This window comes from Octodon degus, unplaced genomic scaffold (assembly GCF_000260255.1).
Source record: "Octodon degus isolate 3935 unplaced genomic scaffold, OctDeg1.0 scaffold00285, whole genome shotgun sequence".
In the NCBI taxonomy this organism is placed as follows: Eukaryota; Metazoa; Chordata; class Mammalia; order Rodentia; family Octodontidae; genus Octodon; species Octodon degus.
In genome coordinates this window covers 552,473-568,079 of record NW_004524861.1, presented here as the reverse complement: position 1 = coordinate 568,079, position 15,607 = coordinate 552,473, and the positions used below count along the sequence as shown (strand labels likewise).

General features: G+C 50.5%; 1 protein-coding gene across 3 annotated transcripts in view; it reads right to left on the bottom strand.

Annotated features, from left to right (window-relative positions):
* The window catches only part of Wdfy4 (WDFY family member 4), a 240,968-nt gene extending 225,759 nt beyond the window's left edge, over nucleotides 1-15,209 (bottom strand). For all 3 annotated transcript variants that reach the window (XM_004646962.2, XM_023707249.1, XM_023707250.1), the window contains exon 1: nucleotides 15,123-15,209. The gene's annotated coding sequence lies outside the window, so the exon portion shown is untranslated. The remainder of the gene's footprint in view (nucleotides 1-15,122) is intronic.
* Between the last annotated feature and the right edge of the window lie 398 nt (nucleotides 15,210-15,607).

Sequence of the window (15,607 nt, the reverse complement as noted above, 5' to 3'; positions counted from 1 at the left end):
GGATCAGAACATGATGCTAAGTGGAGGAATCAAAATATAAAAGACCTCGACGAATGATTCCATTTATGTGAAACTAGAAAACAAACAATCTCAGTGATGAAAAACAAATCAGTATCTGCTGGAGACTGAGAGTGGGGAAGAGGGAGTTTGATAGGTAGGGTCAAAATGGAGCCTTTGTGGCTACGATACTGTTTGGTGTCAATTGTGGCAGTGGCTCTGTGCATGCTCATACTTGATAAAACTCAGGAAGTTTAAGCTTAAGAAAAGTGCAGCTATCACTTGAATCTGACGTGTCCCTAAGGCCCATGAGTTGAAAGCTTGGTCCCAAACTTGGTGTTCTTGGCAGTGACAGGAACTTTAAGAGACAGGGCCTAGTTGGAGGTCTTCATTTTTGGGAGGCATGGCCTCCACAGGCCTGGGGGACCCTGGCCTCCCCAGTTTCTACCTTTCACATCCCCACCATGAGGCTTCCTTGCAAGGTTGCCTCCATGAGCAAAATAGTCAGTCATGAACTGAAACCTCCTAAACCGGGAGCCAAAATGAACCCTTTCTCTAAGTTTTTGTTACAGCTACCAAAATCTAAAGCTGTGTATTTTATATATGGAAGTTTCAATTCTAAGTCAATTAAAAATTATATGAAAAATGAAGACTCAGTTTCCCATTGAAAAGCAGATTACAAAACTCTATAGAATTCAACAGAAAGCATTTTTCTTACTACGAAAGCAATGCCAGTTCATCGCCAAAAACTGAGAAGGAAGAACATATCAGGAAGAACAGAAAATGTACCTACCCCCAGAAAAATGATTACTGATCGTCCAGTTTATGTCTGTAACCATGTCATCTAATAAGAACATCCTTTAGCATTGCTCTTCTGAAGCAAGATGTTTATTTGTACTTTGGCTGGGGTGGTGGCCTGGGGCTTGGGGAAGCCTCTCGACTTCTTTTTCGGAGTTGAAGGGAGGGTGGTGGAGCCGCTCATGCCTGACTCTGTCCCTGGCTCAGGCAGGCTGCCTTCGGCTGTGCTCACCTATTCACTTTTGCTCAGACTCCCAGCCCTCGCCCCTCCCCCAGCACCTGGTAGCCACGCACCTGCTTTTCCAGGGCCCAGTGCTTCCATGGGCCTCACTGTTCTGCTCAGCATAACGTCCCCAGAGCCACGTGCTTGTCAAGTCTGCTTCCTCAGCCACCACCTTGCCCCTCAGAGTGGACGCTGCATGTTCATTGACTTGTTTGTTCTCCAGATGACCTGATAGGTGACTGGATTGCCACAACCTCTGGATCTGTACTAAGTGCTGTGAGCGAAGGTTCATGCAGGCCCCTCAAAAACTGTATGGGACTATCTCTGATACATCTGCAGGAGCAGCAGACCTAAATAGAAAGATGCATGCCTGCCCAAAGCCATCTGATCTCACAAGATGATTCCAAAAAACTGCACCAACCGCACCACTCCAACAGGCACCCAAGGGCTCTCTGTCACTTCACTGTCACCCCTGTTGGCATCCTCCAGCTTTCTGACTGAAGTCACACCATCATCTTGTCAAATCACTGCACACAGACATCTCTCCAGATGGGGTTCATCCTATGGGAACTGACTTCCCTAACCGGGGCCTACTTTTCCTTGCTTTCTTTCTTGCTTTATGAGACAGAGAATGTTCTAAAAGGCAGTCCCCTGAGACTGCAAATATCTTCTCCCCACCCATTTGTCTTGCAAATTGCTTATAACTGTCTGTCATGACAGTATGCCCTGCACATCGTCCCTGCCCTTTAAGATCCTTATCACCTTCGTTTTCAATGGCTTTGTGCTGGCTGAAAATAACGTTGATGTTTTATTTCACAATCTCACAAACCAAACCTGTAAATGGTTACCACGGATGGCGCTGCCGCAGCTGCCCTTGGCCCATGTCTGCCTTCACAGAACCATTTCCCAGAGTCCTAGTGGGCCATAGTTGGACCTAAAGTCAGTTGAATTTTTCAGACTCTTAGTCCATGTTTCCCAAGAGCTTGTCTTGGGTAGGATCCTGATTTTATTTAAAATTTGGGGCTTTTGTTCAGGATGGATTTTGCATTAATTTGGTTTGTCAACATAGTGTATTCATTTATCATTGTTGCCCTGGCCCAAGGCAAGCTGGTGCCTGGAGTCCTGTTGGTGTTCACACACAGCGGAGTGCTACTCTACCATGAATAAGGACAATTTGGGTTCATTTGTTGGAAAGTGGATGAGCTGAGCTGAGGTCACAATGTTTAGTGAAATAAATCAGATGCACAAGCTTGTCACATGATTTCTCTTATATAAGGAACCCAAAGTACATATAAATTAAAGAGCAAAGTAAAGATAGGTAATAGGAAACAGGGAGGTAGCTCTTTTGCAAATGGAATGGGACTCAGAGACTGAAGGGAGGGGTGTCACAGAAATTAAGATGTGTCGTATACCTGCACCAACTTCCCATGAGGAATGTAATCCTTGTGTACCACAAACGTGGACTCATAAAAATAAAAATTAAGAAACATTTGTTGGATTCCAGTAAATGCTCTCTGCGTGGGTTCCTGGTGGGAGGCCTCAAGCTCTCCTCAGGGCCTTAATGACCCAGAGAGCCACATCCCAAGAAGCACCAGCTCTACAGAAGAAAGATCACTGTGCGTGCTTGGGCTGGGACAAAGACAGCATAGCTAAGTCTGTGAATGGTAGGCCCCTGCAGATGCAAGCAAAATGCAGATTTCTCCTCTCCCTCATGTTCCTCTGTGGAACTATGCTTTTTACCTTTCTCCAAGATTCCTTCTTTGATCCCCACCAAACATGCAATGCCACTATGTCCCAATCAAGCTGTCATCATGTCACCAAAAGCCCATCCCTCTCCCTTCTCAGTCTCGCCTGTCCACATGGAGCCACCCAACCTCCACGGGCTGCTGCCCTCAAACTAGTTGCCTCCCCTGTCCTATAACAGTCACTGTGTGGCTGGCCCACCTGAGGACCTGCTCAACATCCCCTTCCAGGGGAAGCAAGACACAAGTCAAAGCGAGCCTCAGGTTCAGATCCGAAAGCCCTAGGTGCAGTGAGTGGTCAGTGGTGGACTTGAAAAGGAAGAGCCCAAGATCCCCATCCCTCTTGGCAGCAGCCCGGTTTGCTGAACCGAAACACTCACCTCACCATCTGGAATGCACAAGGACTTTTGAGAAGCAAGAAATAAATGAGGATCTGTGAAATGGCTGGGAGCTGCTGTCTGACTCAGAGCTGTGGCTGCGGGCCCCTCTTCTGCCCTTCACCTGCCTGTACCTGCTTCAGTTTGCCTGAGGGGAACAGGTGGGGTCTCTGTGGATGAGGACCTGCAGGATAAAATCCATTCTAGGGCCAGGGATGTAGCTCAGCAGCACAGCACTGGACCTGGACCAGCAAGCGCAAGGCCCTGAGTTTGATTCCTAGGACCAAAAAGCAAAACAAAATAAACTATCCTACACCAAGGAGTGTCCTGTGTTAGGTGCCATCAGCCACTGTGGGTACACAGGAAAAGGGTGGTGTGGGTTAAGGGGCCCAGGGAGGTCACATGGGGCCAAGGCTAGGATGAGGCACCCCCTTGTCTTGGGACAGGGCAAAATTGCTAAGTTAGTGCACTATGTTTAAAACCAAATTAATGTGAGAAGTCCATAATGAACAGAATCCCCTAATTTTAAGTCAGGATCCTAAGTACACTTAGCCAAACTCTTCTCCTCCCCTTGTCCTTCCTGGTGGGAGTATAAGCTCCAGGCACTTTTCACCAAAATCAACAACTTAAACTGACAGCAGCTCCCCTGGCAGCTCCCAGTAGCTCTGAGCACAGGCTCCAGGCAGGCAGCTGGGTGAGCACATGGGGCATAAAAGGGGCAGAGAGACCCGTGCCTGCCTCTGTACCCTCCTCCCTCCCTGGGAGGACCAGAGGACAAGCACTTATCTGTGCCAACCTGGCAAGGGCATTTCCGGGCACCTCTTCATCTCTCCTCCTCTACCCTGCAACCTTAGAGCTCTTGTATGGCACTGAGCCCAGGACAGAAAGGTGACTGCCCAGGCCCTGTCTCCAATCAGCCACACTGATTCCCAGCTTGGGTCAGAACCTGCTGACCCTGAAGCCTAACCTCCTCTGAGCCAGGCTGGAGGCCCTGCAAAACCTGCAGCTACTGGTGGGGATAGGAGGCATAGAGCAGCTCCTAGCCCACACTGGCCACCATGGTGGCATTGAAACTAGGTTACTTCGAAGGTCATGATGGTAAGGGGTGGGGTGGGGAGTAAGAGGGCAAGTCAGCAGCCAGCAGAGGGAGAGAGAGGAGAGGGATTTTCTGTGGCCTCAGCAGCTCCACACAGCCTTAACCAGGCTCTCTGGGTGTCACTGCCCAAGCACCTGCCCCTTTACAATTCCCATCCAGGGTAACATCTGGATCCCAAGGGAGCTTCAGGGCTGCTGCTGATAGAGCAACATCCTGAGGGCTGTTTGCACCCAGACTTGCTACCAGAGTTGTGCAGACAGGTGGGAGTCTCTGGGTGTGGAATGTGACACAGCAGCCTGAGGAGCTAAGATGCCATGAAGGTATCTAGGAAAAGCTACTCCAGGCCAAGAAGACCCACCAAACAACCCCGAGGGCTGGTCAGAGGTAGCCTGCGAGAGGAAGAGCTGCTTAGATTGAGTGTAGGGTTATGATGTCCTCCCTCTTGTCACGTGTGACTTCACCCATTTCCAGATGTGGGCTCCAGGAATGCAAGCTGTGTCTGGTCACCTCTACCAGGGGCTATGGCCCCCCAGCTCTGGAGCTGGGAAGGCCCAAAGCAGATGACACAGAATAGAAGAGCGGCACCCATGCCTGGGACGCGTGTGTGAACTGCTCCCCTTCAAATCCAGTTCCTGGCTGCCTGCTGCAGATCCCAACACTCCTGCCCCACTCTGGGAAGACAGAGTCTCCACCCCTACCTGTGGCTCTGAAAACAAAGAATAAAGACTCACTATTCCAGACAGATGCCCAGGGTGGGGCTAGGCCTGCTTCTCTTTCCCTTGACTTTCACATTCACAAGAACCTGTTAAAGCCAGGTTGAAAAGGGCCAAGAGACAGAAGTGATCATGCATCTCACTGCCCGCTGATGCAGATAGCAGCGCGGCCTTCAGGAGCAGGGGGACAGACAAGAGGTACCAGGGTGCACCCTTAGCTGTCTTCCAAACACGAACCACTGGTATCGCCAAGGGCGGGCAGGGACGCAGCAACCAGAGCAGTCTCTCTCACGGCTGGAAATGCAAAAGGGACCGGCCGCTGTGGAAACAGTGTGACCACCCCTGAGAACAGTGAGTGCAACCAGCCGTTCTGGCCCTGGATGACCACCCAGACCCTTACTTCACATGAAAACCTACAAGGAGGATTGTGGAAGGTCTGCTCAAAGGCCCCAAAACCTAGAGAAAATCCAGTTTCCTCCAGGCTTGAGGAAACTCACATGCACAGTCTACCACAGGACCCCACCCTTGCGCAAAGGACTCATCCCTGCCAGGCCCCAAAGACATCAACCTAGTGACAGGGACCAGTCCCAACGCTCCATGCTGTTTAGTCCAATTCTCATGGCATTTTAAAGCAGCACAGTCTGGGGGACAGAAAGTAGATCTGTGATTACCAGTGATTGGGGGTTAGACAGTGACCACCAGGAGCAGGTGGGAAGTTGGAGAATAGCGTATTTGTCAAAGTGAAATAGCAAAAAGGTAATTTGCCCCTGGGAAAATGATATCTTGATGAGCCTGAGGGTGAAAGAGAACTCACAGAAAAGCCAGAGGTGGGAGGTTAATCCTGCAGCCTCTATCTGGTAAACGGGGCATAGGAATATGTACGTAGCCACAGAAGTAGCTCCCGACCGAGAGCTCAGTCTATCGCGGCTCTGTGTTGTTGCTCTTTATCTTTTTTTTTCTTTGAGACAGGGTCTCAATATGTAACCCAGGCTGGCATTGAACTCATGGAGTTCCCCCTGCGTGAGCTCCTGAGTGCTGGAATTACAGACACACACCATTGCACTCTACTTACTTCTCCCCATTTTCATAGCAGCTGATGTGGCAGCATCATGTGGGTGCTGGAACCAGCACCTAGGTGCCCGAGCTTCCCACAGCGCCACAGAAGCGCTCTGTGCAGTGGACACCAAAGCCCATGTGCTCCTGCTTTACCCACCCCCCACCCCCACCCCCAGTCATAGCACCACAGTCCTGTGATGGCCCCAGAGCTCGGCTGTACAGCCAAGGCTCAGACCCCAGGCAGCAACCTTCTTTGGCCTGGCTGTGCACAGTGGGGAGTTGGGGAGACTGATCCCCACATTCCCAGCCACTTTGTGTCCAGTGAAAATGACCATATTTGTAACCAATCTTTTGCCAGATTGGCAACTCACAGAGAAGGGACAGTGCTTCTGAAACACGGAAGGGCACCCAAGGAACTGAAAGTGGGACACACATTCGTATACCAAGTTCAGACCAGCACTGTACCCAACACTCAAAAAGTGGAAATGACAAAGGTCCGTGCCTATTGTGGATAAATAGGTAAGAAACAAATGATGTGTGTTGCCCATACACATAATTCAAGCGACCACTGCTCACCTTTCAAGAGAAAGAGTGTAGACACAGACTGCAGCCCAGAGATGATGTAAGGACATTACTCTGAGTGACACACCAAAGAGAAGGCCTGAGTAGCTCCATTCCATGGGGCCCCTGAGCAGGCAGCATCACAGAGACAGGATCACATAGACAGTAGAAAGGTGACTCCCAGAGACAAGGGAGGGAAGGGACGGGAAGAGCTCGTGTTTGGTGGGCGCAGAGTTGCAGTTTAGAACTGTAACTGATTGCGGCCAAGTTGCCCAGAGGTGTGCCAGTGCTTAGTGCCACGGTACCACACACTGAAAAATGACTAGGATGCTGAATTTCATGATGTGCAGCTTTAGTAACAAGGTATAAATCTGACAGGCTGATGGGAGGTAGGTGCACAGATTCATAGAAACACTGACATTAAAGCGAGAGGGCATAATGGCTAATCACAATGACGGTGGCATCTGTGCTCTTCTTGCTCCACACTGGGACTATGTCGCAAGCCCTGCATGTGTGGGAAAAAACACATGATTTAATTGTCTCCAAAACCCTGGCACAGAGACTGCTGTGCTGTCCCCTCCCCTGCTGTAGAGAAGAGGACCCGGAGTCACCACGCCTTGGAGCATCTCTCCAGGTAGCTAGTACAGTGCATGTTCTGGATTGAGACATGGCACCACTGGCTGGGGACTTCAGGAAACACTTGCAGCCCCGTGTGAGAAGCCAGTAGGGAAATCTACTGGGGTTCTCCACGCCATGCCTGCATTAGTTCTGGACAGAGAGGACAGTGCTAATGTAGAAGGGAGGCACAAAGGAAATTCAGGGGCTAGGTCAGAGACAGCAAGGGACAGGGTGGCCTGGAGGACACAAGGCCCAAGAGCTTGCAGAAATGGGTGAGACCACCCGAGTTCCATAAGGGGTGGCTCAGGCCTGGAGGCACTGTTGGCAAGGTCAGGCCAGGCCAGGCCAGGAGACAGGGGTAGGCGTGGGAACAGACAGCTCAAGATTCTGGTGGGCATCAAGGGAAGCTGGCAGCAAGGGGCAGGCTCCAACATGCCCCTGGCCTCCCTGTCCTGCATAGTTGAGACCTTCAGCCTACCCTGGCTCCCAAGAGAGCCTATTCCTGAAGCAGTGGCCCTAAACTTCCGCATGCCCTAGAAACGTGGTTAAAACCCAGATTTCTCAGCCCCAACCCCACAATTTCCCTTTCAGTAGGGCTGAGTGGGGCTCAGACACTGGGATCTCTAACAACTTCCCAGGGTAAGGCGGAGAAGGCTGACCAGGAACTATTCAGTGAGGTCCACCACTGTGGAGGTGCCCTGGAGAGGGACGCTGGGCACAGAAGCCCCTGCCACCTGGTCCTACCACACCCATCAGCAAACCAAACCAAGAAAACAGCCCTAAGCAGTATGTGGGAGCAACAGAAGTGGCATGGGTGCCTCACTGCCAGCAACTCAGCTCACTCTGGCCCCAAAGTAGTCACAGGCCCTGCCCAGCTCCAAGGCCGGGCTACCCCCAGCAGTACCCCAGGGCTCCAACTGGAACCCACTTCTAGCCTTGTCTGAGCCTTGGTGACTGACCTCTGAGCCCGCACATCTGCAGCCATAAAATCAAGCGTTGTCTTCCTCACCAGGCTAAGGTAAGAACACAGCAGGCCACTGTGTAGGAACACAAGTCTGGGGCCAGCAGCTGTCCACACAGCACTGTGCTCTTTCCTCCAGGCCTGATAGCCACAGCCAGTCCCACATGGTCCCTCCCAGTTCCATGTTGTCTCCTCAGTCTGTCTTTAGAACCCAGTTCTGAGGCAAAGTAAGCAACCCTAGCCCCACCTGAGACTCCCACTTCAGACCTGGATTGCCTCTCCCAGCTGGCTGCCTGATCCATGCAATCATGGGCTTCCCACAGCAAAGAGCTGGTTAGAGAAAGCACAGAGATGGGCTGGAGCTGAGGACTGGGCCACCATACGGAGGAAGCCCAGGGATGCGAGTGCTGTCCCAGAGACTGTGGGCCAGGGGCAGGGGCAGAGCAGGTGGCTCCTGCAGGCAGGGGTGGGGGTGGGGGTGGGGGGTCAGGGTACAGGAGCCTGCAGGCAGCACTGCCAAAGCCCAGCAGCCCAGCAAGTACATGTCCCCATATCCTCCCCTGGTGCCTTCAGGCACAGCATGGAGCCCAGGGCCTCCCACCTGCCTGGGAGGCTCAGTGGGAGCAGGTCTTTACATGGCTCTTAGCACAGGAGTTCCTCTGAGGACTGAGCAGCCTCTGTGGTTGGCAGAAACCAGGGGCCTCCAGCAACTTTCACAGAAGCTCAGGACTTCCCTTCTCGAGTCACAGGCCAGGCTGGGACAGCACACACCTCTGCGGGTCTGAGGAACGGGAACTCCCAGTGACCCACAGCTGGGACTGGTTTTATATCTGCATTTGGTTCCTGAGTTCCACATGGCAGAAGATGGACAGGGAGCAGTTCCCCTGCAGGAAACTCAGCTCAGCAATGGTACAGACATCCCTAAAGGCTCAAAGGCACAGCTGGGACAGCTTGGCTCTCGTCAGGAGCCTCTCCAACGCTGGAACCACTGGGCAGTTTGGCTTCCACCAGGAGGTCACGAGTTACCACCACAGGAGTCCGAGTGACCACCACTACCACACCAGAGGCCTCCAGTCACACCTACCTGTAAGGAAGGTGGTACCAGCCCCACTCAACAGATGGGCAAAGTGAGGCTCCAAGAAGCCCAGGTACAGAGAAAGCAAGTAATTTACCTGAAAACAAATGCTAACAAGTGTCAGAATTGAGGCCGAAAGCCAGGTCTCAGGCCCTGAAGCCTCCCGTCTTTCCCCCATCTAGGCTGGCTTCATAGGATTCCGGCCCTTGAGATTATGACCAAACCCTTTCTTCACCTAATTTCCCACCTCACCCCTGTGCAGTCCAGCCAGATAAACTCTGCACATACTCAGCCCTCCCAGAGCTACATCTATGTGTGACCCACTTTTGACCTCCAAGGGCTTCTCAGGGCACCAGAGACACAGGTAAGGGGAGGCTGGACAGGAGCTGCTGTGGAGTCGGACAGAGTCCAAGGTGATCTCTCCCAGCCCTGCTGTACCACACAGACACCTCTTCCTCAGGCTGTCATTCTTTTGCTCCTGAATCAGTTCTGTTCCTAGAATTTCAGGCCAGAAAGTCCCTGCACAGGGGTCCCACGGATCAGGCTCGGCCCCCATCCCAAGGTGCTTCAGAGAAATGGGAAGTGATGGACAAGACATGAGCTTTAATCAGCCAGGCAGGAAGGGTGGATGAAGAGGTTTAAGATCTGCCTTCCAGAACTCAAAAGAAATCTTGGGGTTTTACAGAAAAGGGAAACTCAGGCATGGGTTTAATGTATTTCATATCATTTTCCCTCTAAAGCTCTTTAAGGAAATCAGTGTGGCATTTCATAATTGACATAAATGGGGTTGGGGTCTGTGTGGTTGGCAGGGTAGGTGAGCCTGGCCAAGTAGATCTGGCTGACCCTTACCTCAGGACTGGTTCCCGTCATAGGAAATGTCCCACATTAGAGGCTGGGCTGACCTCAACAGGGCATCTGCAAGGCTCTACGCTTCCTGGGACCCAAGGGGGCTGCGGGTTTGGTGCCGTGGAGACTAGCACTGGATGGCCTAAGAACTGGCAATGAAATGTCCCTGACAATGACTTTAGCTGCGCCATCCTAGGTGGCCTCAGTCATGAAGGAGGGTGAGATAGCACCAGCGGTTGAGCTCTTACACGTGGAAAGGGGACCAAGAAGTAGATGGGTAAAAAGAGTTGGGGTGTGTGCGGTCCTCAGACCAACTTCCCAAGATGAATGCAGTCATTGTGTACCGCAAAGGTGGACTAACAAAAATAAAAATTCAAGGTTAATGACCCTTATGCTATACACAGCCCCTGAGAGATGAGCACAACTGTGAAGTGAGAGATCCAGGTTCAATCCCCCCCTGGGTATCTGCAGCCCAACCTCTGGGTCTGTGTTCCACTTTCTTACCCTAGCTTCCCTCCATTTACATTTATGTCGATTACGAAATGCCACACTGATTTCCTTAAAGCGCTTTAGAGGGAAAATGATGTGAAATACATTAAAAATGAAAACATTCCAACACTGGGTGAGCAAGGCAGAATTTGGGCGCCTGCAGGCAGCAGCCCTAGTACCCTGTGGTGTACCAGCCCTGCCTGCCCTTTCTTCTGCCAAGTCCCTTTCGCTGCTGTTACCCCGGTGGGTGGAGGCGTCACAGGCAGCCCTCAGTGTGTGTGCGCGGAAGGAAGACCAGAGCAAGCCAGGAGCCTGTGCTTTGATGCCCCCTCACCCACCCTTCCTTTGTTTCCATTTTGAGGTCTTTTGCTGTTGTTTTTGTGTGTGGTTTAGTTTGATTTGGTTTAGTTTGGGGTTTTGGGGTTTTTTGTTTCTTTTTTTTTATTTTTGTTGTTGTGGTGGTGGTGGTACTTTTGTGGTACTAGGGATTGAACTCAGGGAACTCTAACACTGAGCTACATCCTAGCCCTTTTTATTTATTTATTTTGAGATAGTGTCTCACGAAGTCATTAGGTTTTCTATTTGTAGAAATAGAAAGCCAGCCACAAACTCACAAGCTTAAGCTCCATGTGTAATTTTATCTTTTCTACCAACCACATGAAAAAAGTAAAGTTGAATAGATAAAATTAATGTTTCAATTATATTTTCTTTAACTTCGGTAGGTCCTCCACGTCCATCCCCAGATTCACCCTCAGGCAATAAGCACTGGAAAAAATAGCTGCACCTGTAGAAACATATATAGAGCTTTTTCTTCACTGTTCCCTAATGACAATGTACGTACTAATTTCACAGCGTTTTCACCACAGAGCCAATACTAGTAATCTTGAGGTGGTAAAGTGTAGGGAAGGATGGTGTAAGTTACACACAGATATTGTGCCACATTCATTCTTTGTTTCTTTCTTTACTGGAGGCACCAGGAATTGAACTCAAAATCTCACGCTTCCCAGATAGGTGCTGCGCCACGGAGCTATATCTGCAGCCCTCTGTGGGACATTATTTAAAGAACTTTTTATGTAAAGGATTTAAGGGTCCTCAGATTTTAGTATCTAAGCAGGTTCCTGGAACCAATCTTTCATAGATAGAGGGGTAACTGTATATCCGAAATATTTTTCGAATGTGGTATGTCTTTTTGAGACAAGGTCTTATGCATTTCCAGGCTGGCCTTCAGCTCACCATGTAGCCCAGGCTGGCCTCAAACGCACAGAAATCCTCTTGCCTCCCAAGTGCTGGGATTACAGGTGTGTGACACCTCGCCCAGCCAAAATATTTTTATCTCCATATACAGTTGACATTTTTAAGTGTCAACAGCAACCTGGTCTCAGTTTGTAACATTTTTAAAATCTGGAGTGCATCTCGAACACACAGCTCACCTCAACTCAGGCTGGCCACATTTCTAGTAAGGCGAGAGGCTCCTGAATGGGACTGCATGGGTCTCAACTTGGAGACTCCCCCTTTTGATGCGGGTAGGTGCTTCACACGGAAACCCCAGCCACAGCTCAGGGAGGTTCCTGCAGACCCGTCTGGACTGACAGGGCTGCAGTGCTTGCAGGGAGACAGCAGATACCAGGCCCCAGCCATAAACAAAACCAGAGCTGGCCCAAAGTGTCTCCATGGACCTCTGGGCAGCACACACTCACCTCTTCCTCCCAGTCAGAATTCCTCCTGTCTGCTCCCAGGTAGCCCAACTGTCACAGGGCCGGGGGGAGGGGAGAGGCCAAGGCTGCATTTCTCCATTCGGCACCTAATAGGCACACCCGCTGCCCTAAGCTCAGACTCATATTCCCAGAGCGCTGCCACCTTCCTGATCTCTTATACTTGGAACCCAGAACTTCAGAACTATAAGCCTGTACCGCCCTACCATCAAAAAGCTCACTTCCATGAAGACAGTAGTTCTCCCCATGTTATATTTCCAATCAAATATGAACATGTTTGTTGAATTTAATTCTAAGCATGAAGGAAGGAAATTAATGAAAGTAGTCCAGGAAGAATAGTAGAAAAAAATATACTGAATCATCCTAGATCCCAAGTTTTTCCATAAATTTATGATAAGTAATATTATTTAACATTGGCAAAAAACAAATTGTGAAACAGCCCAGAAAGAGACTCACATCTACATGAAAACTTGAAGACTACAATAAACATGTTGTAGTTCAGCAGCTAAAAGAATAACATATGGAGCAAACACCCTTGGATACCCATATAAGGAAAACAAAATCTAGGGAGTATACATTATACATTATTTCCTACCTCACACCATACAGAGAAGTCGTTTCCAGATGAAAATCAGAGGACAAAGTTTTTTAATTTTTGAAAATAAAGAATACTTAGTAGCTGACTAGTGTTATCATCAAGGAAGAAATGAATCAACTCAGTCATTACTAAAAATCACAACACAAGGAAATGCGACCCTGACAGGAGAAAAACAATTGGAAAAAAAAAATCCTAATGCCCTAATGCCTCCAGTATGCTTGAATTGTGGCAAATCAATAGGCTAAGAACAGATAACCCCAAACCAAAAAAAAAAAAAACTCCAAGAGATCGGAACAGGAAAGGGATCCAAGTTGGCCATCGCACATGTAAAAGTACTCAGCAGCGCCCCCGGTGGTGAGGGTTTGAGGCGACGGAAACGTTAGTGCGCTGCTAGTAGGTGTGCAGCTGTTCTGCGTTGCTGCAGGCTCTGCATGTTGCAGTCACCCGCTGGCTACTGCATGTTACCTAGAGGTGCCTTAACGTGGGAGGACATGTGAAGGTTCCGCGCAGACGCTCCTCATGTTATGTAAGTGGTTTGAACATCTACAGACATGCGAATCTGTGCAGGGTCCAGAACAATCCCTAAGGCCAAATCCTAACAATTTCTAGTCATCTTGGGAAGCAACATAGCACCACCACTGAGCCTGAAGATAAGTTTCCCTCGTGATTCATGGAACCCACTACTGGGGTATACACACTAGAGAAAGTCTTGCATGCATCCCTCGACGTGAGTGTAAGAGTAACCCTGGCTCTACCACTTAGAATTGAAATTAAACCTAGTGATACCTGAGGGCCCATTGGCAGTATCTCAGAAACACACTCACCAATGTTTGTAAAGCAGAATAGCATACAGCAGTTACCATGAATGCGTTAGAGCCACGTCCAACCAAACAAAGGAATGCTAGAAACATCATTTAAAGCCAATTAAACGAATTTTGAAGAATACAATTCCATGATTATAGAGTTCAAGCATGCACAAAATTAGATCACATTCATTGAAGAATTTTAACGTATGGGGTAAAACAAGAAAGAAAAAGCACAGAAACTATGAACCCAGATGGGGGTGGCAGTTGTGTGCAGTGGGGGTGGGTTCACCGAAGGCCTCCAAGATGGAAGCTCACATGGCTGTAGGAGTTTAATCCTTCTTCCCTACCTGCTTTTTCTAAATTGCCTTTTCTATATACTCCACATGGCAAATCTCTCCAGGCTCTCAGGGTGGAGAGAAAGGGAGGTCGGCCCCCAGCAGGCCCCATCCCTGACCTCTTTCTTGGGGTCCCTGTTGTGCCCCTCAGCTGGTGCTACCTTGTAGCTCTCTGCTGGGCCTCTGCCTCCTGAGGACCTCAGCTGAGAGTCTGGCTCAGTGGCCCCTGGGAGAATGGAGCCTTCTCGCCTTCCAGCCTCCCTTCTCCCCAGAATCAGTCAGGGCTCTGCACATGCCCCCTCTGCTGGCCTGGCCCTCCACCAGTTCCTGGCAGCCAGTGGCTTCTCTATAAACATTTGTTGAATAATCAGATGGATGGTGATGTAGACATTAAAATTGAGTGTTTGTGAGCTGCATGTGTGGCGCAATCTTACAGTCCCAGCATCCACGGGGCTGAGGCAGGAGGGTCACGGGGAGCTCAAGGCCAACCTGGGCTCTACAGAGCTCAAGTTGCTGCACTCTAGAGAGAGATTCTGTCTCAAAAACCCAAAAGGAAGAGGAAAAGATGATATGCAAAATGCTTATTATCACTTTAGAGAGGTGGGACAAAGTTGGGACAGTGGGCTGGGAAAAGTGAAGGGCCAGTCCTCAAGGAGCCAGGTGGTCCAGTTTTCTGAGAAACATTGGCTGTTAGAGGTCTGACCTGACTCAGATGAGAGAAATGCAGTACAGAGGAGCAGAAAGGATCCAGCTCTGTGCTCCTCAGGCCCACTTGGGGCCTAGAGGGCGAGAGGCTGCCCTTCCTGGCTGCGGCAGTCACAGTTCCCAGCAGAGAGGACTTGGTCTGTGGCGGGAGATAAGGACTGGAAGGGAAAGCCAGGGTGGCCCGGCTGACCCGGAGTCACAGCCCTCAGCACACACAGGGCCAAGGGGCCCTGAGTCCCAGGAACCCATTCCACTCAGCCTATTCCTCCTCCCACATCCAGGAGTCCTCCCCTGCCACTGGAGGTCACTTGGGCAGTGCTAACTTCCAGGCAGTAGCCGAGGTCCAACCCAAATGCCCTGAGAGACCGGCCCTTGCCTGCTCTGGCTCAGGCCAGCAGGAGCAAGGTGGCCTACCTGGTGCGTGGTCAGGTCCTGCAGGAGTCGACCAGCATGGGCACCTCCGTACTGGGGCAGCCCCTGGGGCTTGGGGAAGGCTCGGCTGCCTGGCAGCCCTTGTTTCACTATGAATCACCACGCAGAACCTTTGCTTGCTTCCTGGAGAAAGCAGAAGTGGGACTGACAGCCGCCACCCCATCCCCCCACGCACTACCCAAGGATGGCTCCTGAGTTCTCTGGGGTAGCTCAGACTCTACAGAAGGGACCCTGGAGTTGAACAGTCCATGGCCAAGCTGTGCTGAGTGTAGGACTGAATTCCTGTGGCTACCAGCACCTGCTGTCCTTGCCAGACAACTGGAGACAACTGTGGCATGTAGCTGAATTCGCCTGGAGGCAGGGCATAGTGCTGAGGGACAGGGCCCAGCTGCCAGCCCCCACCCACTGGGTGTAGAGCCCTTAGTCTTCTCGGTCTCTTTATCTCCAGATCTCATTGGAGCTTCTAA